Source organism: Zingiber officinale, chromosome 2A (assembly GCF_018446385.1).
Source record: "Zingiber officinale cultivar Zhangliang chromosome 2A, Zo_v1.1, whole genome shotgun sequence".
Classification (NCBI taxonomy): Eukaryota; Viridiplantae; Streptophyta; class Magnoliopsida; order Zingiberales; family Zingiberaceae; genus Zingiber; species Zingiber officinale.
In genome coordinates, this window is record NC_055988.1 from 123,989,209 (window position 1) to 124,016,514 (window position 27,306).

Below are 27,306 nucleotides of genomic sequence, written 5' to 3' on the forward strand. Positions count from 1 at the left end.
TCACACTTGACTAGTTAGATCTAGGATTTTTAGAAAGGAAATTAAATATTCAATTTCTTTGAAAGGCTTTGTCTAGAAGTGGTAGATGATCTCATACCCAAGAAGGCCTAGTGTCTCACCACAGCCTGGAAGTCTATCATTGAAATAAATATTTAATTGACTAACTATTAAATCTTAGTCTAACTCAAATGCAAATCAATCCTTAGATGATAATCTAAATTGAAGATAAAATTAACCATCTCACAAAAACATATAAGGTTTCATGATTAAAAATCTAGAAAAGGGTGAGATGAATTTATGTTTAAGTAGTTAACCAAACCCAAATTAATTAAACTCAGTTAAGTTAACTTAATTAAAATTCAACTAAAAATTAATTCAATTAATCCAAGTTATCTTAATTAATCTTAATTTTAAAATCTTAATTATTTTTAAATACTTTTAAAAATCTTAATTATTTTTAAGTAATTTTCAAAATCTTAATTATTTTCAAATGATCTTCAAAATCTTAATTATTTCCAAATGTTCAATTAATCTTCAAATTTTACTTATAGTTTAAAATTCAAACTAATTCAAAATTCAATCTTATTCAAAATTTAAACTTATATTCCAAAATTTGAAATTCAAACTCATTCAAAATTCAAACTTATATTTTAAAATCTAAATTTAACTTAAATAATTTTTGAAATACACTTAAATATCATAAATATTTTCAAAGTTAAAGATAAAATCAACTTATCTTAACTCCGTCTCACACACACTCATAAGCTGAACGTACTTGATAACATAGAATGAGTGAGATGGAAAATTAGAAAAATAAATAATAACTTTTATACTTATTTTACATGCTTGGACTCTAGGACCCTCAAATATTTTTGGCATTAATTAAGGGGGAGTGAAAGGAAGGTTAAGACATTAATTTTTATTTTGTTAAGGCATTATTTTTTAAAGTTAAACTTTTCAAAAGTTCAAAATACTTCTAAAAGAGGAAGTTAAATTCTTTAAACTATTTTTGAAAAGAAAAATAAATTATTTTTGAAAAGACAAAAACTAAGTATTTGATAAAATATTTTTCAAAGAAATTATTTACTTACTAAGTATTTTTATCAAAATATTTTTAAAAGTAAAATATTTATCAAAATCTTTTTAAAAGCTAAGCTTTTATGAAAATAACCCTTATTTAAAAAAAATTCAAATATTTTTGAAAAAGTTTTTTTTTAAGTTTTTTTTTTGCTAAGTACTTAAGCTAATCTTTTATCAAAATTTTTTAATTATTTAACTAAGCTTTAATCAAAATCCTTTTTAAGATGAGTACTTTTAACTAAGTCTTTTTCAAAACCTTTATAAAGCTAAGTTCTTATCAACTTCTTTTGAAATCTAAGTACTTGATAAAATAATTATTTTCAAAGCTAAAATTAGGCTAAGTTGTTTTTTTTTAAAAAAAGCTAAGATAATTTCAAAACTTAAGATTGTTGGGAACGAATATGTAGCTAGAGGGGGGGGGGGGGGGGGGGAATAACTCGATGCGCTCGTCGTGCTCTTCGTTGCTTGTTTCTTCAGAGATATACAGCAGAAAATACAAAGAAAACAAACACAACGTTAACACTAAGGATTTACCTGGTATCCACCTCAAGAAGAGGTGACTAATCCAAGGATCCACACACTCACGCACCCTCTACTATGAAAAACACTCCTTTATGGTAACTACCAAAGGCGGAGAAGCCCTACAAGTTCACACTACAAGAAGGAAGGGAAAGGGAACAAAATACAAGCAAAAGCTTACAAGTTTGCACAAGAAAACCCTAACCCTAGATTTCTTCTTCCGCTGTAGATCCGCCTCTTGACTTGGACAAACCTCCAAGAACCCTCAAGATCTGGCAGTGAGAACTTTGTAGAGAAGCTTTGGAAGCCCTATGAAGATCTGAGATGAAATAGTGTATGTTCTGCCGAGAGAACAGCTCGCCAGCAGGTAAATACGACGCCAACGGTCAGATCCCAATCGATCGGATTGCTCCCAATCGATTGGGGAGGCTTTGGATCGATCGACTGATCGATCCAGAGCGCCTCTGTGCTCTCAGAAATTGCCTGGATCGATCGGTCGATCTATCCAGGGCTTATCGTGCGAAATCGCAGCTCCCAATCGATCCACTGATCGATTGGGGGCTTTGGATCGATCGACCGATCGATCCAGCGTTGTTCTGTGCGATAACGTACTTGTCCCAATCGATCCACTGATCGATTGGGAGGAAGCTTGTCACGAAGACTCGCCCAATCGATCGGTCGATCGATTGGGCATGAGCCAATCGATCGGCTGATCGATCCAACTCATGATTTCTCCCTAAAATCAAGTCTAGAGCCTCCTAAACCAACATCTGGTCAACCATGACCTGTTGGTTCATCGTACCTAGCATCTGGTCATCCTTGACCTGCTAGGACTCCCTCACCAAGTGTCCGGTCAATTCCTTTGACCCACTTGGACTTTTCTCCTTATGCCAAGTATCCGGTCAATCCCTTTGACCTACTTGGACTTTCCTCCTCGTGCCAAGTATCCGGTCAATCCCTTTAACCTACTTGGTCTTTCCAACACCAGATGTCCGATCAGCCTTGATCCATCTAGATTTCCTCGTGCCTGGCTTCACTCACCAGGACTTCCAACTGCCTAGCTTCACTCACTAGGTCTTTCACCTGGATTCACTCACCAGGATTTCCAACTGCCAAGCTTCACTCACTAGGTCTTCCAATCTGCCTGGCTTCACTCACCAGGACTTTCCTTCTGCCTGACTTCACTCACCAGGACTTTCCAGTCAAGTATCCAGTCAACCTTGACCTACTTGACTCTTCTTCACAATCTCCCCACATGAACATTTGCCCCTGCAATCTCCATGTGTTGTTTACATGTATTGTCAAATATCGAAACCCAAACATCAAGACTCGAGCTTGACTTAGTCCAAACTCAGTCAACTTGGTCAACCTTGACATGAGGAATATTGCACCAACAATCTCTCCCTTTTTGATGTTTGACAATACCACATTTAAGTTAGGTTAATCCCATATCCTCAACTCCCTTCATGCCACTAGGTAATGAAGACGTAAGTTGAACCCTACATTCTCCCCCTAAGAGGGCAAACTCCCTCTTAGATAATGAATGCCTAACTTAAACCCTTTCATTCTCCCCCTATTGGCACACATCAAAATAAGCAAACTCTCCCCCTGAAGAGTAACCTAACGTTGTTCACAACTTCACTTGTTGCTCACAATCCGATAACGAAGGTCTCATACCCTTCACTATCATTAAATGCTCATCCTTGAGTAGACACCCCTTGAATAACGAAGATATCCTCTCTCCATTATTTTCAAATGCTCAACCTTGAGCATTTCCGCGAAAGAAGGTTAACCACCTTCTAAAGTGTATGAAAAGTATTTTTCATGTCCTTAAAGAGTAACTCCCCCTAAAGACATACACGAAACTTGTGTCATTGCACCGACAATGACTTGGAATCCCTAAACCTTTAGGAAACCCAAAATTAGAAGTTTTGAGGTTCATAAATTCGATAATGAAACCAAACCTCAGCCTAAACTTCGACTTAGTCTTCCTTAACCAATCCATCCTTGTTTTCATCATGAAAACTCCCCTTAAATGTGTATAAATATGTTTTGAGGGGTTTAGAATGGTTACCTAGACTAACAATGGTCCAAAATACTGAAATTAGGCTTTACCAGCCAAAATCAGCATTCCCAATCGATTGGAGTTGAGTCCCAATCGATTGAACCTGCTTGAATCGATCCACTGATCGATTCAGGAGGGTTGGATCGATCGGTGGATCGATCCAGGAAGCTTCTGTTTGCGAGAAGCTTGCTCTCAATCGATCGCCCGATCGATTGAGACCCTTCAATCGATCGGGTGATCGATTGAAGCTATGAAAAAGCTGAAATTCCATTTCAGTCAATTTCAGAAACCCCTAGAAAAATCTACAAAATTCCAAAAATTATAAAATCGTTATAGACATTATTTAGGGCATATAGTATTATGGAAAAATAGTTTTCTAAGAAAATACTTCATATTTTCAAAGATTGACACAAACTTGAAAACTTGTAAACACTTTAGTGTTTTCTTCAAGTTTGTGTTCAACTATTCAATGATGATTGCTATTAAAAGATAGTCTTCATCAAGGTTTTCCAAAAGTATTTTAAAATGATTTTCAAAATCATATTCCTTGGGCTCAATGTACATGACTTGTACATTAGCTTTCCCAATGATTGGAAAACACATAACTATGTGTTTTGTTGAACCTAAAACTCAAAAGAATGCACTAAATCAACATCTTGAGTTTTGTTCATCATCCTAACATCTCACTTGTATTTAATGTATATGAAACCACATACAAGTCATCTTATAGTTCTTTGTGAGATGTAAGTCTTGGTTTTGCCCTAATTTAGGGTTCATGCATATCTACCTAGGCATTTTGAGGGTATGAACATTCACCAAGGATGTGATTTGTTAATAAATGTCATTTGTCCTTAAGTTGCAAGGAATTGAAATAATGCATGATATATTATGGCATACATCAAAAAGAGATAATTTTCAAAAGAAAATTTCTTATAACTACATGATGCATGTATGATATGATATGGTATTTTTATATTTTTCATAATAAAATATGAATGCAAAAATAAATATGATGTCATGGCATATTATGGGCAAAAAAATCATGGCAAATTAGCATAAATAAAATACCTAGGTTGTCTACCTAAGTATCCTTAAGCCTTAGCTAAATTAAGATTTAAAACCTAGATTGCCCACTATTTCCCAAGAAAATGCCAATAATCCAATTTTGACATTTCTTTTGCTTTTCCTAATTTGTGCCAATTTAAATTAAACATATTCCTCAAATTTTGGCACAATTTACTCTTTTAAAGAGTAACCAACTTTAAGTTAAGGCATAAATTGTCTTTAATTTCCTAAAAACATACCAAAATCCCAACTTGGTAGTTCTTTTGATTTTCCCTATTTGTGTCACTTAGAATATCATCCAATTTCCCAAAATGTGACACATTTTACTCTTCTCAAGAGTAAACATATACCCCTTATCATTTTCAAAAGTTAATAATAACCTTGAAAATATTCTCCGAGTGTCAACTTCATCAAAGTTGGGTTAACTACCCTTCTAATCGGAGTTGACACTCTCTAACCCATTTATGAGGTAGAAAAAATGCTCCTAGGAACCCAAAACCTATTGATGCTCCTTGGATGTGTTAGGATCGATGATCGCGGCTAGAGAGAGGGGTGTGAATAGCCGCCCCAAATCCTTCCCGTTTCTTCCTACGATTAGGGTTAGCGCAGCGGAAATAAAACAAATAGAAACGAAAGCGAAGAATAGCAAACCTCAAACTCGTCGATGTAACGAGGTTCGGAGATGAAACTCCTACTCCTCGGCGTGTCCGTAAGGTGGACGAAGCCTATCAATCCGTCGGTGGATGAGTCCCCGGAAAACTGGCTAATATAAACTCCTTATGGGTGGAGAAACCTCGCCACAAGAACTTTGCAACAGCAATAAGGAGTACAAAGAAGAGCAAGAACAAAATACATAATAAATGTACAAATACTCGCTTGCCTTCTCGTCGACTGAAGTCCCGGATGAAGCACCAACTTCACGGACGAATGCCAACAAGCAACTCAGACAAAGAAGCTCCCCCGAAGCTTCGGAGCTCAGCAAAGCTCAAGCACAGCTTTCAGAAGAATAGCAGCTCGAGGAGCAAGAAGAAGAGTAGTAGTCAGCAACCCTCGATCTCTTCTTATATCCCCTGATCTCCTGGCTAACCTGCGAACCTGCAAGCAAAAAGACCAGAACACAGAAGCCCAAAATAACCTAGCCGTTGAGTCACAACGGCTAGGGCTGGACCGATCAGGCTCCACCCTGATCGGTCCAGAGTGCTGCTGATCGGTCATGGGGACCGATCAGAGCTTCCTCTGATCGGTCCAGGGACCGATCAGCATGCTACTGCTCGATCACTGATCGGTCTGCTGACCGATCAGATAAGCAACAGAATGCTTCTGTTTGGTTACTGATCGGTCACCAGACTGATCCAGATACCCAGTGTATCACTGGATCGATCCACTGATCGATCCAGAGCTTGGTTTTTGCCCAAACCAAGTCCCAAGCCTTCCAAACCAACATCCGGTCAACCTTGACCTGTTGGTACATCATACTTAGCATCCGGTCACTCCATTGACCTGCTAAGACTTCCCACCAAGTGTCCGGTCAATCCCTTTGACCCACTTGGACTTTTCTTTTCGTGTCAAGTATCCAGTCACTCCCTTGACCTACTTGACCTTCTCAACACCAGATGTCCGATCACCCTTGATCCATCTGGATTTTTCCTTGCCCGGCTTCACTCACCAGGACTTTCACCTAGCTTCACTCACTAGGATTTTCACCTGGCTTCACTCACCAGGATTTCCAATCTGCCCGGCTTCACTCACCAGGACTTTCCCACTGCCTGGCTTCACTCACCAGGACTTTCCCTTTCACCTAGCTTCACTCAATAGGATTTTCCCTGGCTTCACTCACCAGGATTTCCAATCTGCCTGGCTTCACTCACCAGGACTTTCCACATCCGGTCCAGAGAACGAGCTACCGAGCCCTCTCTGACCTAGTCCGGAGAACGAGCTACCGAGCCCTCTCCGACTTCCACTTATGGTCCAGAGAACGAGCTACAGAGCCCTCTCTGACCTAGTCCGGAGAACGAGCTACCGAGCCCTCTCCGACTTCCACTTGTGGTCCAGAGAACGAGCTACAGAGCCCTCTCTGACCTAGTCCGGAGAACGAGCTACCGAGCCCTCTCCGACTTCCACTTGCCAAGTTCTCATACTTGGACTTTTCCCGTGTCAGGTCAAGTCACCTCGGGTCAACCAGGTTAACCTAGACCTAAGGTTGCACCAACAATCAAAATACAACTCTTTTGTTCTTGTCAAACATCAAAATACAACTCGAGTCAGGTCAACTCGAGTCGGGTCAACCAGGTAAACCTTGACCTAAGGTTGCACCAACAATCTCCCCCTTTTTGATGTTTGACAATACCTTTAAGTTAGGCTAATCCAATAGCCTCAACTTTCCTCATGCCACTAGGTAATGAAACATAAGTTACAACCTTACATTCTCCTTCTAAGAAGGCAACCTCCTTCTTAGATAATGAAGGCCTAACTTAAACCCTTCATTATCCCCCTATTGGCACACATCAACAAACTCTCCCCTGAAGAGTAAGTTATTGTTGTTCACAACTTCACTCGTCGTGATCAACAAATTCTCCCACTAACTCCAATGTTCTTCCTTGAACATTCTCTAGACATTCTTCCCCTTTTTGACACACATCAAAAAGAGTGAAACAAGGTCAAGAGTTTCTTCCTAATGAAAGTCCTATACCTTTCATTGAAACCCTTAATTTCCCCCTTGATACTAAATTCATCAATCAACTTAGTGATAATCCCATATCACTCAAGTCTTTAGGAGTAAAAACTCCCCCTAAAAGTCAACTCCCCTTGACTAATAGGTAAAACTCCCCCTAAAGGTCAACTCCCCCTTGACCATTGCACCAACAATGTCTTGGAGAGCTTCAAACCTTTAGAAACCTAAAACACCAATTCCCGAGCTGAAATTTCAGACAAACAGTCGAAATTCAGCAACTTGGCACGTCCTGATCGGTCACCGGACCGATCAGGGATTCCCTGGATCGGTCACAGTGACCGATCCACACAGACCTGGACCGATCAGACTCCCTTCTGATCGGTCCACAGCCTCTGATATCAGAAGTTTCTTATTTTTCTACTTCCGAAATTCAGAAACCTCTAGAAAATCACAGAAAATTCAAAAAATTGTGAAATTTTGAGGATACATTCCTCATACTACATACTATCATGGAAAAATAGTTTTATATGAAAATAAGTTCCATTTTCAAATCTTGATACAAAGTTCACAAGTCTTTGAAATAGCTCAAAGTTAACTCATCTTTGTATCACTTTGTTCAACGATGAATGCTATCACTAGACAAGCTTCATCAAGGTTTTTCAAATCAATTTTGAAATGATTTTAAACCATTTAATTTAGGACCACAATCTTTGGGCTAAATGTACATGACTTGTACATAAGCTTTCCCTATGATCCCCAATTAGAATTAGGCTCATCTAGGTACAAGAACTATGCACCTTGATCCTAACTCACAATCCTAATATCTCACACACATCTAAGGTGTATCAAACACATCCAAGTCAATTTTGATGTGAGATATGGGTTTAGGTTAGCTTAATCTAAGGTCTCATGCATTTTCTAAACATCAATTTGATCTCCATATCTAATTGTGTTTTTAACCTTAAATCAATTTAATTGATTATACATGCAAGAGATGCTGACATGGCATAAAATAGTATCATAAATGAAAACATGTGCCAATGTCATGGTGTCATGGCATAAAGTATGAAACTTAAATAAGGCATGACATTTAACTATCCTAAGCATTATCATGACATTTTAAATGATCATAAAATAAATATGATGTCATGACATGGCATATGACAAACAATATATGGCAAATAACATGTCAAGGTATAGGAAATACCTAATTCTAGCCTTAGTTGCCATTTTTGATAATTTTGATCATTTTGCCATAAATTCTATATTCCTAAGTGTAATAGACCTAAAATCATATCCTCAAGATTTTTAGATCACTATGTGCCAACTAGATTGACTCTAGACAACTCCTCAAATTTGATTGGCACATTCTAATCACCTTAGGAATAATTTTCACTTTCATTTTCAAGGCTTGATTAGACCTTGAAAACTCCTAAGGTACCACCTTTTGCCATGATTAGGCTAACTACCTATTCAAGTAAGGTTGGCACACCCTAACTCATCTAGCGTGATGGAATCACGCTCCTAGGAACCCAATACCTATTGGAGCTCATTGGGTTCACTAAATATTCACTAGGGATGACTTCCCTAGCAACCCTCCTAATGACCCTCCTAGGCTTTAAAGCCTTGGTCATTTGGGACTCATCAAGATCAACTCTAGGGGTGACTCCCCTTGTGACCTTGGTGATGGTCTTCCTAGCCCTAGATTTTGTTCCATAATCGAATGGAACATTGTGATAAGTGGGCTTGACCACTTGGGACTTAGGTTTGTGACCCAAACCTTTCTTGTCCTTGGACTTGGATTTTTGACCCTTAAACCCTAGAGATGACTTCTCCAAGTTCTTAAGAGCCTTTTCCAAAGTATCAAGTCTTGATCTCAAGACTTGATTTTCCTTCTCTAATACCTCAAGTTTTAACTTGTCATTTGTCTTTGAGGTATTCCTAGGCATATGTCTAGATAATTTGGGATTTCTACCTAGGTTATCCTTAACCTTAGATGAGTTGATCCTAGGGTTGGCTTTCCTAGTGTTATCCTTATCTAGGCTCACATGTTTGGCACCTAAGCATGTGTATCGATTTCTATAATTATCATGCTTATCATTATTGTTAACAATTGCAATCAAACTACTAGCATGTGTTCTATTTGAATTGCAAAAATGAGCCTTAGAGATTACCTTAGGGTTTACCTTAGCTCCCCCTATAGACGTGCTCGGTCTCTTGTCCTTGTGAGATTGTCTCCCCCTCGGACATTGACTCCTATAGTGTCCCCTTTGATTGCATTGAAAGCACACCACGTGCTCTTTGCCTTTGCGTATCGGGACTCCGGCTTTCTTGACCTTTGGCGCCGGTGGAGTCTTTCTAATCCTCTTTGGACACTTACTCTTGTAGTGCCCAAATTCCCTACACTCAAAGCACATTATGTGTAATTTGCTAGAAATTAAATGGCTTGAGTTACCTAGAGGTGAGGATGGATGAACGCTCTCTCCTTCATCCCTTCCGGAGGTAGAAGCTTCTTCTTGCTCCGAACTTGAAGAAGAACTCTCCTCCTCTTCTTCTTTAGATGTTGAGTGGCCCTCAACTTCTAATTCGACACTTCCATGATGTGAGCTACTTGGCTCACTTGACTCCTCTTCATGGCTTGAATTGGAGCTCTCCTCATGGAACTTCGCCAAGTTGTTCCACAACTCCTTGGCATTGTTGTAACCACCTATCTTACACAAGATATCGTTAGGTAATGAGAATTCAAAAATTTTCAATACCTCATCGTTGACTAGGGATTGGTGGACTTGTTCCTTGGTCCACTCCTTCTTCTCTAGGGTTTCTCCTTTCTTGTCCATCGGAGGCTTGAAACCTAATTGAACACAACTCCAATTTTCAAGGTTAGTCATAAGAAAGTACTTCATTCTTACCTTCCAAAACGCGAAGTCGTCGCGATCGTAGAAGGGTGGAATCGTGACATCTTCTCCAAATAGATCCATCTCTAGCTTGTGCTCCCTCGGGTGTTAATCCGGCGAAGAGCGACCTCGCTCTGATACCACTTGTTAGGATCGATGATCGTGGCTAGAGAGAGGGGTGTGAATAGCCGCCCCAAATCCTTCCCGTTTCTTCCTACGATTAGGGTTAGCGCAGCGGAAATAAAACAAATAGAAACGAAAGCGAAGAATAGCAAACCTCAAACTCGTCGATGTAACGAGGTTCGGAGATGAAACTCCTACTCCTCGGCGTGTCCGTAAGGTGGACGAAGCCTATCAATCCGTCGGTGGATGAGTCCCCGGAAAACCGGCTAATATAAACTCCTTATGGGTGGAGAAACCTCGCCACAAGAACTTTGCAACATCAATAAGGAGTACAAAGAAGAGCAAGAACAAAATACACAATAAATGTACAAATACTCACTTGCCTTCTCGTCGACTGAAGTCCCGGATGAAGCACCAACTTTACGGACGAATGCCAATAAGCAACTCAGTCAAAGAAGCTCCCCTGAAGCTTCGGAGCTCAGCAAAGCTCAAGCACAGCTTTCAGAAGAACAGCAGCTCGAGGAGCAAGAAGAAGAGTAGTAGTCAGCAACCCTCGATCTCTTCTTATATCCCCTGATCTCCTGGCTAACCTGCGAACCTGCAAGCAAAAAGACCAGAACACAGAAGCCCAAAATAACCTAGCCGTTGAGTCACAACGGCTAGGGCTGGACCGATCAGGCTCCACCCTGATCGGTCCAGAGTGCTGCTGATCGGTCATGGGGACCGATCAGAGCTTCCTCTGATCGGTCCAGGGATCGATCAGCATGCTTTTCTCCTGAACTTCTTGCCTCTGATTGTTGTTTCCTGATCGGTTTGCAGACCGATCAGATAACACTCAGTAGGCTACTGTTTGGTTACTGATCGGTCACCAGACCGATCCAGATACCCAGTGTATCACTGGATCGATCCACTGATCGATCCAGAGCTTGGTTTTTGCCCAAACCAAGTCCCAAGCCTTCCAAACCAACATCCGGTCAACCTTGACCTGTTGGTACATCATACTTAGCATCCGGTCACTCCATTGACCTGCTAAGACTTCCCACCAAGTGTCCGGTCAATCCCTTTGACCCACTTGGACTTTTCTCTTCGTGTCAAGTATCCGGTCACTCCCTTGACCTACTTGACCTTCTCAACACCAGATGTCCGATCACCCTTGATCCATCTGGATTTTTCCTTGCCCGGCTTCACTCACCAGGACTTTCACCTAGCTTCACTCACTAGGATTTTCACCTGGCTTCACTCACCAGGATTTCCAATCTGCTCGGCTTCACTCACCAGGACTTTCCCACTGCCTGGCTTCACTCACCTGGACTTTCCCTTTCACCTAGCTTCACTCACTAGGATTTTCACCTGGCTTCACTCACCAGGATTTCCAATCTGCCTGGCTTCACTCACCAGGACTTTCCATATCCGGTCCATAGAACGAGCTACCGAGCCCTCTCTGACCTAGTCCAGAGAACGAGCTACCGAGCCCTCTCTGACCTAGTCCGGAGAACGAGCTACCGAGCCCTCTCCGACTTCCACTTTTGGTCCAGAGAACGAGCTACAGAGCCCTCTCTGACCTAGTCCGGAGAACGAGCTACCGAGCCCTCTCCGACTTCCACTTGTGGTCCAGAGAACGAGCTACAGAGCCCTCTCTGACCTAGTCCGGAGAACGAGCTACCGAGCCCTCTCCGACTTCCACTTGCCAAGTTCCCATACTTGGACTTTTCCCGTGTCAGGTCAACTCACCTCGGGCCAACCAGGTCAACCTAAACCTAAGGTTGCACCAACAATCAAAATATAACTCTTTTGTTCTTGTCAAACATCAAAATACAACTCGAGTCAGGTCAACTCGAGTCGGGTCAACCAGGTCAACCTTGACCTAAGGTTGCACCAACAGGATGCTCTAGGTACTCGCTAGGGATAACCCCCCTAGATACCTTCCTAGTGACTTTATTTTGCTTCTTAGAAGCCTTGATCACCTTTTCTAAGTCAACCCTAGGGATTTCTTCCATTGTGACCTTCTTTGTGACTTTCTTAGACTTCTTAGAAGTTTTAGTTACATTTGTTGCAAAAATACTCTTAGGGATAACCTCCCTAGTATTTTTGACTTGACTCTTAGAACTAGGGTTGGTTCCATAACTATATGGAACCCTATGGTAAGAGATTACATCCTTCTTAGCCTTAGGTTTGTATCTCAAACCTCTATGACCCTTGGATGACCCTTGTTGTCCTAAACCTAGGTTTTGATCATTTTTCCCTTTTAGGATATTTTCCATCCTTTTTAGGGTCTTTTCTAATCTATCAAGTCTTGACCTTAAAACTTGATTTTCCATCATTAAGTCCTTAGTTTTTGGTTTTTCATTAAATCCATGAGCATTTTTATTTCTAGACCTATAACTAAAACCCTTAGTTTTCTTACCTAAATTTTCATCTACCTTCCTAACCTTAAGTGTGGTAGTTTTAGCATGAAGAGCTATATGTTTTTCTTTAATGCTATCATGCTTTCTATTTTCATGGTAAATAGCATTAAAATGATACAAACTTGACTTAGCATGCTTTTTACCATTATTTAAAGGAGTAGACTCAATAAATGATACCTTTCGTTTTACCTTGGAGGCTCCCCCTTGAATTATGCTTCCTCCATGAGCCTTGACCGTTTTCTTCCCCTTGGGACATTGGCTCCTATAATATCCCTTTTGGTTGCACAAAAAGCACACGATGTGCTCCTTGTTCCTCTTTGTTCCAGGAGCGGTATCCTTGAGCTTCTCTTTGCCCTTTAGTGCCACTTGGCCCTTCTTCTTGACCAATTTGGGGCACTTGCTCTTGTAGTGCCCATGTTCCCTACACTCAAAACATATAATATGATTTTTATTCTTAATTGAAACATTTATACCTTCATGTGTAGGAAGGGCATCTTCTCCTTTTGTTCCGGAGGTGAAGGCTTCCTCTTGATCCGATAATGATGCTCCTCCAATAGATTTAACTCGACTTGTGGAGGTGGAAGCTTCTTCATCCTCTTCTTCTCTTGACCCGAATGTGGAGACTTCTCCTTCTTCTTGATCCGGTGTCACTAAAAGTTGCTCCCCCTCAATCCTAGAGGTGGAGGCTTCATCATCTTCATCTTGTATATGGAACAAAGAGTATGCTTCCTCTTTGTCCTTTTCATTGTACTCCTTTGAAGATGAAGCTTCTTGGACTTCTTCTTCAGAAGTTGAGGATCCCTCAACCTCGGAGTCCTCTTCCTCTTAGTCTTGATCCAATGAGTCACCCTCTTTGGATTCTTCTTGAATTTGTACAGTGGAGAGGATCTCATGAATCTTTGTCAACTTGCTCCAAAGCTCCTTGGCATTCTTGAATTCTCCAACTTGAGCCAAAACATTGCTTGGCAATAAATTGACCAAAAGCTTGGTCACTTTATCATTTGCCTTGCTCCTTTGAACTTGCTCTTGACTCCATTTGCTTTTCTTGAGAGGCTTGCCCTTGGAGTTTGTTGGAGCTTCAAAACCTTCCATGAGAGCAAACCATTGCTCTATCTCCATCATCAAGAAATTCTCGATTTTTGATTTCCAAAGATCGAAGCTTGTTGAAATAAATGATGGAGGCACCCTTGTATCAAATCCAAGCCCGTCTTGGAATTCCATTTTAAGTTGAGCCTTTGATGAAGTCTTCGACTTGTAGAATTGCTCCAACTTCTTCACCCTCTAGCTTTTTGCCCCTTCCGACGATGATTCCGGTGAAGAGCAACCTTGCTCTGATACCACTTGTTGGGACCGAATATGTAGCTAGAGGGTGAATAGTGTAGGACCGTTAGATTCGATAGAGGGGGGGTGAATATCGATTCGAAAAAAGACGAGTATAAACGCAGCGGAAAAATAAAGTAGACACAGATGTTTTTACTTCGTTCGGAGCCTGTGACGACTCCTACTCGAAGGCCCGTGGTCCTTGACCACTTTCGTTGGGCAATCACTAACAAGTCGAAATATGATTACAGAATAAGTACAGGAAATGCTAGTAATAATAAAGCAATACCGACAAAGAAAAATTAAATAAACACCGGAGGAGCACTTTTGTCGGAGCGTTGTTGATGTCGCACTTGAACGTCGAGCAGCAAGACCAGCAGTAGAAGAGTTCTCAGTAAAAATTCATATTTTTGAAGCTCCTGCCTGGGGCTTCTTTTATATGCTGTTCCGGGCGCCTGGATCCCTTCCGGGCGCCCGGACCTCCGGGCGCCCGGATCCCCTCCGGGCGCCCGGACCTCCGGGTGCCCGGATCCCCTCCGGGCGCCCGGACCACCTTATTCCAGAAAGACTCCTTTTTCCTGTAAAACAAAGTTAGTCCAAGGCAAATATACATCCTGTAAAACAAATTGTTATCACAGTTAAAGTTCAACAGATGAATAAAGAGAGTATGACTTAGATTCCGTCTTTCCGAGACCGGAATCTAGTCACGATCTCGACTTAGACATCCGAAATGGATATAAGCCGGATCGACGCCTAATGTCCCCTTCCCGGGAACGCGTCCTCACAGTCACTCCCCTCCAGTGACTTACCTCACTTACTGCCAGACGTCCGGTCAGCCCGTCGACCCGTCTGGACTTCTCGCCAAGCGTCCGGTCAGCCTGTCGACCCGCTTGGACTTCTCGCCAGCTATCCGGTCAGCCCTTCGACCTAGCTGGACTTCTCACCAAGCGTCCGGTCAGCCCGTCGACCCGCTTGGACTTCTCGCCAGCTATCCGGTCAGCTCGTCGACCTAGCTGGACTTCTCCTGCACACTCGATCAAAGTGTCAGACAACAACAAGACTAACTTAACCTATTTGTCATTCATCAAAACCTAGGTTAAATCGTTAGTGCTAGCCGCACCAACAATCTCCCCCTTTTTGATGGAATGACAACCTGGTTAAGTTAGTGAAGGCATATGCAAGAAACAACATACATTTGTGTGGTTTTAAAGTTAGTTTGTGTTTTCAAATTGGTTTAGCTAACTTAACCACCTAAGCCTTCTCCCCCTTTGGCATTCATCAAAAAAAATGAACAAAGGTAAATAATCATAGTGAAGAGTTACTGTAACAGGTAATCAAATTTTGAAAGATATCTAAGTTTGGTTCAAAATTTGAAAGATAAAAGTGTAATTTTTAACACCAAAAAATAGTCAAGTTGACTTGTGGGAGACAAGTTGAGTTTGAAAAGTTAATCAAGTTTAACTCTTAAGCGTGTGGAAATTTTCAAAAATAGGTTTTTCAAATTTACTTTTTATGTTTAAGTAACATCTAATTTTCAAAAAGGTAAGTTTTTTCAACTTTGATTTTTCAAACCAAAAATTTTTTTTTTTCAAAAATTAATTTTTAAGGCTAATTTGATAAAAGCTAAATTTTGAAATAGTTAACTTTTCAAATCAGGTTTGAAAATCAGGTGGGATTAAACTTTTACATTTTTCAAATACATGGTTACATTCAATGTTCAAACATATGTTAGGTTTTAAAGACATTTTTCAAACACTCAAAAATTGAGTTAATTCTCCCCCTGAACTTGATATTTAACTTTAACCAGCTGTCTAACCAATTAGGTACTAACTAGCTATCAGAAGATAGTAGCTTTCACATGGTTAGTCAGATTAAGTTGATTACAAGCAGTCAGTTTTTTTGACTTGACTGATTAACTTTAATCTGATTAATATCTGAGTTGTATTTAACGTCTAGACTTATGTTGATGCACTGAAATAAGCATCTTAAGTCCAGACAGTTGGCCTATGCATCTCACCCCTTTCTATGTTTGTCAAACACAAGCAAGGTAAACCTAGGGTGTTGGTGAGATGCTCAAAAACTAGTCCTATGGGTACATGCTTTCTAAGGATTCAAAACTAGTCTAAGGCCAAAACTGTTTTTGAAAATCTAAAAATGGTAAGTTTTTGAAAACATACAGTTTTAACTTATAAGTTAAAAAACTAGTTTTTAGAAAAATTATAGTCTACCGAGATAGAACATAATCAATGTAGGTCTGAAATATCACTAGATAAATCCAAAATATTTTACAAGTAGTGTAGCTACAGAAGTAGGTCATCACTAAAGCTACTGAGATGATGAAGGGGGTGGTCCAGATCCCAAGGATCGAAGAAGTACCATCAGCTCAGTGTGTCGGGTGTCTCCGGCAGCTCGTAACTCGGCAACCTCTCGCCGTATGTCCCGATGAAAATCAGAGTTCTCCTGCTGGAGACTCGCCATAGCTCTCTCTAGTCCGGTCATACAGTAGGCTAGAGTGCGGGGAGAGTGTCGTGGTGCTCGAGCTGGGGGTGGTGGTGGAGCCGGTGCGGCTTCCTCTGGAAATAGTGCGAGCATGAACTCGTCCACCTGTGCGTCTGGATCGGGCTGGTGCTGTGCGCCCCTCCGCCAAGACATAGTCCCGTCATCTCTATCTATATGGATGCCGGCTAGGGAAAAGTTCCGAGCGGCTATAACATCGAACTCGGTCATATGGGCAACGTCTCCCCTAGTGACATCAATGTGCAACGAGGACATATAGGCTGTCAGAATGTGACCAAATGGCATATGGACTAGACTGTCAATCACAAATCCAGCTGAATAGATGATGGTGGAGAAGATATGTAGGCTGATGTCAATGTCTAACCTATGAATCAGGGTATAAAGTAAGAACGAATGGAATGGGCGCATCACAGCGATGTCCCGAGTAGTCATTGGTAAAATGCAAAGGACTACAACCCTATAAAGAGCGTAGTCCTGGACTCGAAGTTCTACTGACCTAAACTGTGTCACAGTGGGATCTCTCTCTCCTCCTAAAAAATACGAATAAATCGTATCGAGAGTAATATGTGAGTAGGGATCTTCGAACGGTAGATCCCTCGGAGGATAGCACAAAAAGGAGCAAGTAGATGGACGCAACTCTAAAAACTCTCGGATAGTCGTAGGGGAAAATACGATATCAGTGCCTGCTGCCCTAGTGGTATAGGTGAAATCGTCTACTTTTACTAGGTTATTGCAAAATTCGGCACACAGACTTATGTTTATTGGACTGGTACATTCGACAAGGTTCGTTAAGTTACAGTGGCCTATAACCTCTAAAGCAGAGGGACATGACCTTAGAAAGAACGATCTATCTATGCAGGTAGTCCTAATGGCCTTATAAATGGTCGATTCAAACTTAATCCTAAGTTCGTCTGTGGGAAACCTAGGGTCTGTACTAGTATTGGAGGGTCCAACACCAGTATTTGTTCGTTTCCTACTGTATATAAATAAAAGAATATTCTAAGAAAAAAATTGAGAAGACAAATTCTAATAAGATTTTAGAGAGGGGAAGTATTTTATTTACTGAGGAGCCATCGAAAAATATAGATTTGACGACCTCGGTTGAATCGCAACAGCGTCTTCACCGCAAGAAAATTTTGATTTAGAGTACTTTCGCACTGAGGTTCAAAGTGAACCTTGGCAAAAGTGAGAATTGGTAGGGCAAAGGTTGGGGGCACCTGCTGCCCCTTATTTATAGGGGACTCCGGGCGCCCCGGAGGGGAATACCAGGGGCGCCCGCCCCTGGTTTTTGACTTTTTTTTTCTTTTTTTGAAATTAGGTTTGAAGTTAAGTTTTGAGTTTGAATAAAATTTTGAATTTAAGTTTAAAATTAAAATTTTGAAAATAATTTTTAAGTTTAAAATTAAAATTTTGAAAATAATTTTTAAGTTTAAAATTAAAATTTTGAAAATAATTTTTAAGTTTAAAATTAAAATTTTGAAAATAATTTTTAAGTTTAAAGTTAAAATTTTGAAAATAATTTTTAAGTTTAAAGTTAAAATTTTGAAAATAATTTTTAAGTTTAAAATTAAAATTTTGAAATAATTTTTAAGTTTAAAATTAAAATTTTGAAATTAATTTTTAAGTTTAAAGTTAAAATTTTGAAAATAATTTTTAAGTTTAAAATTAAAATTTTGAAAATAATTTTTAAGTTTAAAATTAAAATTTTGAAAATAATTTTTAAGTTTAAAATTAAAATTTTGAAATTAATTTTTTAAGTTTAAAATTAAAATTTTGAAAATAATTTTTAAGTTTAAAATTAAAATTTTGAAAATAATTTTTAAGTTTAAAATTAATTTAAGTTTAAAATTTTAAAATTAATTTTTAAGCCTTATTCATCTCACCCGATCTATATTATCAATCAGGAAATCCTATGATTTTGTGAGATGAAATTGGTTTGATTACAGAGTTTTGGTTTAACTTGTGTTAGATTCAGACTTAGCTTTGGTTTCCACAAATAGGCATTCTTCGGATAAACTTCTAAGCTTGGTGAGTCACAAGGACATCATTAGAAGTAACCAACCTTTCGAGGTTTTCCGAATACTAAATCTTGGTCTAACTGGTTAGGATTCGTTTAAGGGTAGCTTCGGTCAGTTCCACTTGGCCAAATGCACCAGATCGAAACCATATCTTTCTAGACATGCGATGCCCAAGTTTCCCTAACGTACTATCATCCAAAAATTTCACCAATACCATGATTCAAGTTAAACTTGGTCTCTAATTCTAATTGCCCTGCCGGGTTTGTTAGTTTTGGAGGTGCCAGCTATTCTGGAGCCTCCCCCTGAATTATTGGCCATTAATTTAAGTTTTGATTTTAGGCTTGTGTCGATTCTTTTTATAGTTATAGTTAACTTGGTGATAATTTTGTTGTTTTTTAAACTGTTTAGATTTTGAATTTGATTTAGGTTTGTATTTAGGATTTTGGTTTGGTTTATTTAATTTTATATAATGTATTTTTTCTTTAGGTATATAATATTGATTAAGTCCTACTTGCGTGGTTAGACACGCTTTCGGAACCCAAGCTAGATTGGTTGACTTGTATTGGGTTATTAATGATTTGAAGGTTTTATTTGAATTCGACTTATATCCTAATCCGGTTTTATTATAACATGCTTTTTGATTATTTAGGATTAAGTCTAAATTTTTTGATCTTGTTGTGAATTTTTCTAACATCTCCTTTAAATTGTTTATTTCATTTTTTAATGATAAATTCTCCTCCTCAAGTGTTAGATCTTGAGTTGGATTTGAATTTTTTAATTGTTCCTTGAGGTTTTGATTTTCCTCAAGAAGTAATTTGTTTTCATTTTCTACTTTGGTTAATTTACTATTTAAACAAGAAATGATTCTAAAAAACTTTTTGTTTAAATTAAAATATACCTCATTCGAGCCTTCGGAAACGAGTACGGACTCGTGGCTTGTTTCGGGTTCAGACCCGTCTTCATCTTCCGACTCATTTTCTGTTTCGGCTTCGCGGGCCATCAGTGCGAGGTGGCTCTGATGTTTCTGCTCTTCTTCCTCTGATTCGTCCGAGGAGTCGTCCCACGTTGCTTTGAGTGCTTTCTTTTTTGTTGGCTTTGGTTTGTCGAACTTTAGTTTTGGGCATTCGTTCTTGTAATGTCCCTTTTTGTTGCAGCCGTAGCAAGTCACGTTCTTTTGTTCCGAGGAGATCTTTTGAAGATCCTTTTTGCTGAAGCTCCTCTTTCTCCTGGTGAACATTTTTCTTACCAAGTTCACCAGGTGTTCTTCGTTTTCGGAGTCTTGGTCAGATTCTTCTTCAAATTCAGGCTTACTTTTCTTTTCTTTGGAGGACCCTGCAAATAGAGCTATACCTTTCTCGGCTCCAGCATTAGTTTGTTCGTGTAATTCTAATTCACAGAAAAGCTCATCTAATTTTAAGTTAGAAAGATCCTTAGAAATTTTGTAGGCATCTACTATTGATGCCCACAAGCTATTACGTGGAAAGGCGTTTAATGCGTACCTTATTAAGTCTCTGTTCTCCATCTGGTGGCCTATCGCATGGAGCCCGTTGAGGATGTCCTTGATCCTCGCATGTAGTTGATTCGCCGTTTCACCTTCCTGCATTTTTATATTAAAAATTTTATTTAAGAGAAGGTCTCGTTTTGTTACCTTGGCGTCGCTGCAGCTCGATCAACTTGTCCCATAGCTCTTTAGCGTTTTTGTGTGGACCGACTCTGTTCAGTTCTTCTCTTGTCAATCCGCATTGTAGAGTGTTGATCGCCTTATTTTCTGTTGATGCTTTTTTCTTGAGATCTGCTGTCCAGTCTTCAGGATCCACTAGATTCCCGGCGTTGTCCACTGGAATTTTGTAGGGTCTCGTGATGCTCATCCACTGGTCGAAGTCTGTTTTGAGGTAGACCTCCATGCGCTTCTTCCAGTAAGGGAAGTCGTCCCCGTTGAAGAGTGGAGGTCGCACTGTGCTGAATCCTTCTTGTTGGGACATTCTGTGCACAGGTAAATAACCAAAAAAAACCCAAGACTTGGTCTTGGATTAGTAGTGCAGGAAGAGAAAAATAGAAAGGAATCTAGATTCGTGTTGCACTAATTTAAATTGATTAGAGAAATATTAAGTTAACGAAACAACAGTTTTAAAGTTAATTTTGAAAAAAAATTCACCCCCTGTCTGATTGGTGGTTGCACCAAATCAGAACGGTACCTGCTCTGATACCACTTGTAGGACCGTTAGATTCGATAGAGGGGGGGGGGCGAATATCGATTCGAAAAAAGACGAGTATAAACGCAGCGGAAAAATAAAGTAGACACAGATGTTTTTACTTCGTTCGGAGCCTGTGACGACTCCTACTCGAAGGCCCGTGGTCCTTGACCACTTTCGTTGGGCAATCACTAACAAGTCGAAATATAATTACAGAATAAGTACAGGAAATGCTAGTAATAATAAAGCAATACCGACAAAAAAAAAATTAAATAAACACCGGAGGAGCACTTTTGTCGGAGCGTTGTTGACATCGCACTTGAACGTCGAGCAGCAAGACCAGCAGTAGAAGAGTTCTCAGTAAAAATTCATATTTTTGAAGCTCCTGCCTGGGGCTTCTTTTATATGCTGTTCCGGGCGCCCGGATCCCTTCCGGGCGCCCGGACCTCCGGGCGCCCGAATCCCCTCCGGGCGCCCGGACCACCTTGTTCCAGAAAGACTCCTTTTTCCTGCAAAACAAAGTTAGTCCAAGGCAAATATACATCCTGTAAAACAAATTGTTATCACAGTTAAAGTTCAACAGATGGATAAAGAGAGTATGACTTAGATTCCGTCTTTCCGAGACCGGAATCTAGTCACGATCTCGACTTAGACATCCGAAATGGATCTAAGCCGGATCGACGCCTAATGTTCCCTTCCCGGGAACGCGTCCTCACAGTCACTCCCCTCCAGTGACTTACCTCACTTACCTGCCAGACGTCCGGTCAGCCCGTCGACTCGCAGCCGTCCGGTCAGCCCGGCGACCTGCCTCGCCTTCCCGCCAGCCATCCGGTCAGCCCGTCGACCTAGCTGGACTTCTCGCCAAGCGTCCGGTCAGCCCGTCGACCCGCTTGGACTTCTCGCCAGCTATCCGGTCAGCCCGTCGACCTAGCTGGACTTCTCCTGCACACTCGATCAAAGTGTCAGACAACAACAAGACTAACTTAACCTATTTGTCATTCATCAAAACCTAGGTTAAATCGTTAGTGCTAGCCGCACCAACAAATAGCTCGGTGCGCTCGTCGTGCTCTTTGTTGCTTGTTTCTTCAGAGATATGCAGTGAAAAATACATAGAAAACAAACACAATGCTAACACTAAGGATTTACTTGGTATCCACCTCAAGAAGAGGTGACTAATCCAAGGATCCACACACTCACGCACCCTCCACTATGAAAAACACTCCTGTATGGTAACTACCAAAGGCGGAGAAGCCCTACAAGTTTACACTACAAGAAGGAAGGGAAAGGGAACAAAATACAAGCAAAAGCTTACAAGTTTGCACAAGAAAATCCTAACCCTAGATTTCTTCTTCCGCTGTAGATCTGCCTCTTGACTTGGACAAACCTCCAAGAACCCTCAAGATCTGGCGATGAGAACTTTGTAGAGAAGCTTTGGAAGCCCTGTGAAGATTTGAGATGAAACAGTGTAAGTTCTGCCGAGAGAACAGCTCGCCAGCAGGTAAATACGAAGCCAACGGTCAGATCCCAATCGATCGGATTGCTCCCAATCGATTGGGGAAGCTTTGGATCGATCGACTAATCGATCCAGAGCACCTCTGTGCTCTCAGAAATTGCCTGGATCAATCGGCCGATCGATCCAGGGCTTATCGTGTGAAATCGCAGCTCCCAATCGATCCACTGATCGATTGGGGGCTCTGGATTGATCGACCGATCGATCCAGCGATGTTCTGTGCGATCGTGCACTTGTCCCAATCGATCCACTGATCGATTGGGAGGAGGCTTGTCGCGAAGACTCGTCCAATCGATCGGTTGATCGATTGGGCATGAGCCAATCGATCGGCTGATCGATCTAGCTCATGATTTCTCCCTAAAATCAAGTTTAAAGCCTCCTAAACCAACATCTGGTCAACCATGACCTGTTGGTTCATCGTGCCTAGCATCTGGTCACCCTTGACCTGCTAGGACTTCCTCACCAAGTGTCCGGTCAATTCCTTTGACCCACTTGGACTTTTCTCCTTGTGCCAAGTATCCGATCAATCCCTTTGACCTACTTGGACTTTCCTCCTCGTGCCAAGTATCCGGTCAATCCCTTTAACCTACTTGGTCTTTCCAACACCAGATGTCATATCAGCCTTGATCCATCTGGATTTCCTCGTGCCTGGCTTTACTCACCAGGACTTCCAACTGCCTAGCTTCACTCACTAGGTCTTTTACCTGGCTTCACTCATCAGGATTTCTAACTGCCTAGCTTCACTCACTAGGTCTTCCAATCTGCCTGGCTTCACTCACCAGGACTTTCCAGTCAAGTATCCAGTCAACCTTGACCTACTTGACTCTTCTTCACAATCTCTCCACATGAACAATTGCCCCTGCAATCTCCATGTGTTGTTTACATGTATTGTCAAATATCGATACCCAAACATCAAGACTCGAGCTTGACTTAGTCCAAGCTCAGTCAACTTGGTCAACCTTGACCTGAGAAATATTGCACCAATAAAGATTAGCTAAGTTTTTTTTATAGCTAAGTAATTTTCAAAGCTTAAGTTTAGCTAAGTCTTTGTTGAAAAAAGTAAATAGTTTCAAAGCATTTCTAATTTAGCTAAGTGTTTTTCAAAGAAATTATTTTCAAAGCTAAGTTTAGCTAAGTTTTTTTAATGTTACCCTTTAGAGGGAGCTTAAAGTTAAACAAAGTAAAAACTTTTTTTCAAACAACCTTCTCTCCTTTTTGATATATGTCAAAGGGGGAGAGAAAAATTAAAAGTTAAGAGTCAAACATAATTTTTATGAAAGGGAGAGCATAAGAGAGTTAAACATAATTTTTATGAAAGGGGGAGCATAAGGGAGTTTTTTTACAAATTATTGTATTTATGCTCATGTTTAAATTCCTTTATTTATTGTTATGCTTTTACTTAACTTTGAACCATATGGCTATAATAAAAAAGAGGGAGATTATTGGTGCGAGAAGCATCAGACGATCAAACCTGAATTTTGATTATGTTAAAGGGTCAAAAGTTAAGTTGTCTTGTGAATTAACAAGATTGATTGAGCTTGCAGAAAAGTCCTAAGTTGTCTTAGGCAAAAATCCTAGTAGATTCTAGGAAGTTGGAAACCCCTAGGGGTGATAACCCTAGGTCCTAGGGTTGGTAATCCTAGGTGATGGAAAGTCCTAGCTGTGGTTAGGTAGGTGGAAAATCCTAGGGGGTGGTAATCCTAGGTTATGAAAAACCCTAGGGGGAGGTAACCCTAGGTCGTAGAGGGTGGTAACCCTATGTTATGGAAAACCCTATGGGGAGGTAACCCTAAGTCCTAGGGGTGGTAACCTAGGCGGAAAGTCCAGTAGATCTGGAGGACCAGTCTGGTAACAGGAAATCTCTCCTAAGAGGAGTAGGTGAGGATGCGTTCCCTGTTGAGGGAACAGTAGGCGTCAGTTCGACCTATGATTTCCGGAAGAAATCCGAAGTCAGAATCGGACAGTCCGAAGGCTATTAAAAGTTGTTTTACTTAATTAATTGTTATTTATCTAACTTTATTTTGCAGGAGACTAACACTTTGTTGCAGGGTTAGATTCGATGTTTATCGGTCGACCGAACGTATGAACCAGTCGACCGAACCCCAGTACAGCAGGATAAAACTTTCTAAGATCAGATCGAGTTTGATCGAAGGATCGGTCTACCAAACCTCAGGATCGGTTGATCGAACCGAGGATAAGCAGTGACGTGGTCGAGCCGAGTTGATTGAACCAGATGAGATGGGGATCAGTCGATTGAACGGCGGGATCGGTTGACCGAACAATGGGATAGGTCGATCGAACGAAGAAACTCTATCCGAGTAGCAGAATCGGGATTGGAAGGCTGACCGATTTAGGTGGGATCGATCGACCGAACCTGGGGATCGACCGATCGATCCGGGTCTAGTCAAGACTTGATCCCGAGATCAGGGGATATGGATCAAGTTTGAGGAGGCTATAAAAAGGGGTCTCGACCAACACTTCAAGGTAATCGAAAATCAGACTACTTGCGCTCCTGTGTGCTGCAACGAAATGCTTCAACAACGCTCAGCTGCTACGCCGACAATTGACGTTCCTTTCTAGCATCTTTGTATTGTCAGTAACTTAGTTTTAATATTGAAATTGTAATTGATCTTGTAAATATTTCTTGACCTTATAGTGATTGTCCATCGAATGCACTCTCATGTGCGGGCCTTGGAGTAGGAGTGGCCACAGGCTCCGAACCAAGTAACTCTTGGTGTTTGCGATTGTGCTCTTTGTCTCTTTACTTTCCACTGCATTCTTACTCTGTGTTTTCCGAAACGAACGTGAAAGTCACGTGAACTATTTGTAGGATCGAAAAGAATTTAGATATCTCCACAATAGCATGATATTGTCCACTTTGGGCCGAAGCCCTCATGGTTTTGCTCTTGGGCTCTACCCAAAAGGCCTCATGCCAATGGAGATATCTTTCTCTTATAAATCCATAATCTTTTCCATGTGTTTTCAATGTGGGACTATGTTTGCAACCTTGCAACCCCAACAATCCCCCCTCAAACAAAGGACCACGGGCTTTCCACGTCCGATCCTCAACCCACTAGGTCTTCCTGCCCCTCGGTCTACCCGACCTACTAGGACTTCCTTGCCTAGCCGCAACTAGGACTTCCTGCCCCTCGGTCCACTCGACCTACTAGGACTTCCTTGCCTAGTCGCAACTAGGACTTCCTGCCCCTTGGTCCACTCAACCTACTAGGACTTCCTTGCCTAGTCGCAACTAGGACTTCCTGCCTAGTGTCTAGTCCTCTTGATCCGAACATAGGAGCCCCCACTTTCTTTGTTCGAGGTCAATATTGTACTCACATGGTTCAATCAGACCATAGCTCTTGTGCACAGTCGGTGGTTAAACCTTCTGGCAGTCCGGGCTCTGATACCAATTGTAGGATCGAAAAGAATTTAGATATCTCCACAATAGCATGATATTGTCCACTTTGGGCCGAAGCCCTCATGGTTTTGCTCTTGGGCTCTACCCAAAAGGCCTCATGCCAATGGAGATATCTTTCTCTTATAAATCCATAATCTTTTCCATGTGTTTTCAATGTGGGACTATGTTTGCAACCTTGCAACCCCAACACTATTCACCCCCCCCCCCTCCAGCATGTCTACGATCCTACATAATATGTTAGATTTGCTTGCAGTTAAGTATCATGCTTCCATAATATCTTAAGTCAACTGATTTACCATTTGGGTCACTATCTAGATTAATGTTACTAGCCATAGGTGTTTTTAGTTCTTTTGAGTTTTCCAAACCAAATTTTCTATGTAGTTCTTTTGTGTATTTAGTTTGATGTACATAGTTGTCTTCTTTAGTTTGTTTAATTTGAAGCCCTGGGAAATAATTTAATTCTCCAATTAAACTCATTCCAAATTCGATTTCCATTAAAGTTATAAATTCGTTTAAGAATTTTGAATTGGTTGACCCAAATTCTATGTCGTCGACATAAACCTGAGCTATGAAAATATCAAAATTGAGGGGTTTTATGAAAAGTGTAGGGTCAATTTTACCCTCTTTAAACCCTTTTGAATTTAGAAAGCTAGACAATCTTTCATACCAAGCCCTAGGTCATTGTTTAAATCCTAATAGCGTCTTTTTTAGCTCCAAGACATGGTTTGGATTTTCTAGATCTTCAAAACTTGGTGGTTGACTTACATAGACTTCTTCTTTAATTTGTCCATTTAGAAATGCCAATGTAACATCCATTTGATATAATTTGAATCCTTTGTATGTTTCATAGGCTAGTAACATCCTAATTGATTCAAGTCTAGCTGTCGGGGCATAAGTCTCGTCATAATCTAGACCTTCAACTTGACTAAATCCTTTGGAAACTAGTCAGGCTTTATTCCATCTAACTTATTTCTAAACACCCATTTGGTGTCAATAACTGTCTTCCCTTTTGGTGGAGGTACTAGATCCCAAACTTGATTTCTTGCAAATTGACCTAACTCTTCTTGCATTGCAATTACCAAGTCGGGTTCGGACAATGCATCATTTCTGGGTTTAGGTTCAATTTTAGATATTAGCTCTATTTGACTTAAGTTCCTAAAGGTTGATCTAGTTTGAACCCTTAATTCAGGATTACATATGATTTGTTTAATTGGATGATTAAGGTTTGATTTTATTTTTCGTGAGTTAGACTTTTCAGGTTGTTTGGTTTGTGTTAATTGTTCGTCTTCTTCTTGATTTATGGGACTATGCTGATTATTAGTTATGATATTATTAATATTTTCATCAAAGTTACATTAGTAGTTTCTTCAATTTTTAAGGTAGATTTATATAAACTCTATAGGCTCTACTTGTAGATAAATAACCAATAAAAATTCCTTGTTGAGTTTTTGAGGTGAATTTTCCTAAGTAATCTTTAAGGTTTAAAATATACACATTATATCCTAATAC